This window comes from Orycteropus afer, unplaced genomic scaffold (genome assembly GCF_000298275.1).
Source record: "Orycteropus afer afer isolate SDZICR_OR568_19922 unplaced genomic scaffold, OryAfe1.0 scaffold00145, whole genome shotgun sequence".
In the NCBI taxonomy this organism is placed as follows: domain Eukaryota; kingdom Metazoa; phylum Chordata; class Mammalia; order Tubulidentata; family Orycteropodidae; genus Orycteropus; species Orycteropus afer.
Genome location: NW_006921732.1, coordinates 5,273,632 through 5,277,812, shown reverse-complemented (window position 1 = coordinate 5,277,812; position 4,181 = coordinate 5,273,632). Strand labels below are relative to the sequence as shown.

At 42.8% G+C, this 4,181-nt stretch overlaps 1 protein-coding gene across 1 annotated transcript in view; it reads right to left on the bottom strand.

Moving 5' to 3' along the window:
* SCP2 (sterol carrier protein 2) overlaps nucleotides 1–3,765 on the bottom strand; it is a 243,070-nt gene extending 239,305 nt beyond the window's left edge. Inside the window, exons 1-2 of the mRNA XM_007945912.2 lie at nucleotides 3,714–3,765; nucleotides 30–101 (exon numbers count right to left, since the gene is read on the bottom strand). The gene's annotated coding sequence lies outside the window, so the exon portion shown is untranslated. The remainder of the gene's footprint in view (nucleotides 1–29; nucleotides 102–3,713) is intronic.
* Nucleotides 3,766–4,181: the final 416 nt, after the last annotated feature.

Below are 4,181 nucleotides of genomic sequence, written 5' to 3'. Positions count from 1 at the left end.
ATTTTTGGAATATATGGTTTGTCACATACCATAAACATATCCAACACATGCCTGTTCCACTGCTGAATAAGGAATCTGTGCATCAGCTAAAGCATTCTGGCCTGTAAGAACAAAAGAATTTTATTAAAAAGTGCTTTAAGTATTTGTTTTAAATGGTAAAAATTAAGTTTCACATTTTCCCAGAATATATCTACCTCTATATAGTCTACAGGGAGCTCTGGTAGCATAGTGCCTAAGGCACTAGACTGCTAACCAGAGGGCTGATGGTTCAAACCCACCAGCAACTCCTCGGAAGGAAGATGGGGCAATCTACTTCTGTAGTGATACTGCCTTGGTAACCGAAGGAGGGGTCACTATGAGTCGGGTCCGACTCGACGGCACATAACAACAACAACAACATATAGTCTACAAAGAGCTCTGGTGGCATAGTGGACTCTATGCCACCATTTGACTGCTAACCAAGAGGTCAGTGGTTCAAACTTATCAGCTGCTTTGTGGGAAACCAATAAGACAGTCTGCTTCTGTAATAATTATAGCTTTGGAAACCCTATGGGGCAGTTCTACTCTGTCCTAAAGGGCTGCTATGAGTCAGAGTTGACTTAAGCGCAGTGGGTTTGGTTTTTGGGGTTTTATATAGTCTATGGCCAATTCAAATGACAAATTCTTCATCAAATCATATCAGCTCTCTCCTTTCAGGGTTAATCATTTCTTCTCCACTACTGCCACACTTTTCCATACTTTGATACTTACTATTTTTTGTCTTTACCGTATAGCTAACTATGTTGTTGGTGTTAGTCACTGTGCAGTCAATGCCAATTCATGGCGACCCCATGTGTGCAGAGTAGAACTGCACTCCAAAGGGTTTTCAAGGCTGTGAATTTTCAGAAGCAAAATCACCAGGTCTTTCTCCCATGGAGCTGCAGGGTGAGTTCAAACCACAAACCTTTCACCATGGCACTTTCAATTCCCTGCACCCCAAACTACCAAATCCACTGTCAGCAAGTTGATTCCAACTCATAGCAACACCCACTGGGTCTCCAAGGTGGTGAATCTTTATGGAAGTACATTGCCTCATCTTCCTTCCGTGAAATGGCTGGTGGGTTTGAACCACCAAACTTCTAGTTAGCAGTCAAATGCTTTAGGCACTGTACCACCAGAGCTCCTTGATTCCCTGCACAGCAATGTCTGAACATTGAGTAGACTTACTAGTTCAACTTAGAGTTGAAACAAAATCTATGTGAACTGGAGAAAAGCAGGAAAATCTGGGAAATACCCACAGTAACTCTTTTTGGGCTGCCTGGCAATGAGCTGGTAAAGACCAGGATGATTCCCAGGAGGGGGGCCATTCCTAACAACTTTCCATGGGATCAAGGAGCTCCCAAGGTTTCCATGTGCCTGGTTGAGTAGCTGGGCAGCTGGTGGCAGTTAATCCCCATGAGGAGACTGGCAATCAGCTCCATGGTAGGATCTACCATGAGCATCTGGGTAGCTGCCCTTGGGTATATGGTCTGCTTCTTGTATATAAGGAGAAGCCTTTGGGAATGGTCTCTAGCCTATGGCACACTTGGACCCTGCACGTAGCCATGTCATCGCTCAACAGCCTGCTATGCTCTGCTGACCTTGGGACTTACACTGGACTTAAGTTAATGGCCTGCCGTGTGTGGTTTGGTAACATCAGGACTGTGCCTTTTTACTTGTCAACCTTGGGGCTTCTCAGCCTCAGCAGCCAGCAGCTGTCTGAGTCAAGAAATGCCTCTAGATGAGAAAGACATAGAGAGGTACGTGGGAGGTACAGACAACAAATATGAACCCTTTTGCACATACAGTACTGTGTTGTCTGTGAAGGCTAACATGGGTATATGGGTGGATAGATGGGTGGACAGGCTGAACGATTAGGTATGTCTATGAAATGGGAAGTGTATCCAAGAACATATGTGGAGTTGGCAGACAATGGTCCTATAAGTTTATGTGAATGATCAGAATTCCCAGGTGTATAATAGAGCTGACAAGGGGCAAGGTTGTGGTCACAGCTTGGTCACAGCTAGCTACCCAGAGGGACTGAGTAGTTGAACCTGCGGGCTCGGGACCATAGTCGCAGGGGACATCAAGCTCAATTGGCATAACATACTATACAAAACATTGTTCCACCTCCTACTTTGGTGAGTAGCGACTGGGATCTTAAAAGCTAGCAAGCTGCCATCTAGATGCAATCATGGGTCTCTCCTCATCCAGAGCAGAGAAGAATGAAGAAAACCAAAATTCATGGAAACAATTAGTCCTAGCAGACTGGTACACCATCCAATCTGCAGCCTATATGACTATGAGACCAGAAGAACTAGATGGTGCCCGGCTACCACTGTCATCCACTTGAAAGGGGATCTATGTAGGAGATCCTGGATAGAGAGGGAGAACAATGTGGAACAAAACTCAAAATCATTTGGAGAAAAAAAAAAGCGGGGGGGGACCAGGTTTGCTGGCCAATAGAGCCTGGTCGAACCCCTGAGGCTATGGCCCCAAGCTGCCCTTCAGATCTGGAATTGAACCCACAGCTGTGGTTTCCAGCCAAAAAAAGACAGGCATATGAATTGAACATTTACCTCAAGTAGATACACTCCTTGGAGAGAACAATCATGGGAGAAAGAAGGGCTACTTATGTACAGGGAGACAGCTCAGGGGGCAGGAGTCCATGGAGGGATGGACACAGGCAAGAGATAACTATGGGGAGGAAGTGGGAGGGGAGCTGTTGCATTGTGGTAAACTGTGGTCAATGTCATGAGACAAAGTATATGTGAACTGCTGTATGGAAAGTAAATTTGCTCTGTAAACCTTCACCTAAATCACAATAAAAAAAAAAAAAGAAAGAAAGAAATGCCTCTAGCTCCAGTGGGCCGGAAGCAGGAGGCAGAGCTGGACCCCAAGGTTAAGGGGCTTTCACCCAACCCCTAGAGCCTGGCACTTTGAACTTGGACTTAAAGCCTCCAAATTGTGAGAGAATAAATTCCTGTTGGTTAAGGCAATCCCATTTGTGGTATATTCCTGTCAGAGTGGTACTAGGTAACCAGAACAATGGTTTTTTCCAGCACTCTCCTAAAAAACTGACACCAAAACTTAGACTTCTTGGCCTGGGGTCTAAAAATCTATTTCCACCATGAAAAGACGCTCTACTAACTTGTTCTCTTAAGACAGAGAGAAAATGAACAATGGAAGATGAGGTCTCTCTGGGGGAATCATATTCACAGATAGGCCAGCAATAGTCTGGCCCAAGCATGTATCTCTGCAGAAGGCTCATGATAGAAAAGAATCCTCTATGTTGACTCAGTGAAGTGAAAAGAAATTACATATAGATATTTAATACAATGTAAATGTAATTATCTCCTTTCCAGGAAAGGAAGACACTAATTTTGTTATAACTCCTAATACACAATATGATTAAGTTATCTCTTTAGCAACCCTACCTTTGTCTACCACAGATCCCTTTACTGTTCCAATAAATATCTGGATAACACATAAAATTACAGGCCATTGTCCACTCTGGCTATAATCTGCTAAGAATGCCCATACTCTTTCCCTACCCTCTCTTCCCAGTGAGTTACTGGATTCTTCTCCTTTAACGGGGCTCCACTTTGTGGTTGTCAAAGCTGCTCTACTCATGAACTCAAGACAGACCACACAATAGATTATGAATGTTCGAAGCTCTAAATGTTCTATATTACCTGCTTCTTTGACCAATTCAGGATAGTCTCTTGAATTCTTTTCTCCAGGCTTCATAAACTAGAAATACAGAATGAGATAATAAATAGAAACTAGTTAGAGTTTCATAGCTGAGCATCAAAGAAATCCATTCCTCTATTCATTCAAACAAAACTATATTGATGTATATGACTGTTGAACACAAACGAAATCTGCTTTGCAAACTTTCACCCAAGTCACAATAAAAAAATATATATATATTGAGCCTTTATATATTCTCAGCAACAACAACAAAAATATTGAGCATCTATCATATTCATGGACTCTGATATGATGATGATGATAACTTTGCCCTCAAGGAACATCCAGTCCAGTAGAAAACAGGCAATTACATTATAGTCACATAAGTATAGAATGGTTTGGGAGAGACAAGTATCCAGCCTTGAAGAGAGGACAAAATAGGCTTCCCAGAGGAAATGATATTTAAATTA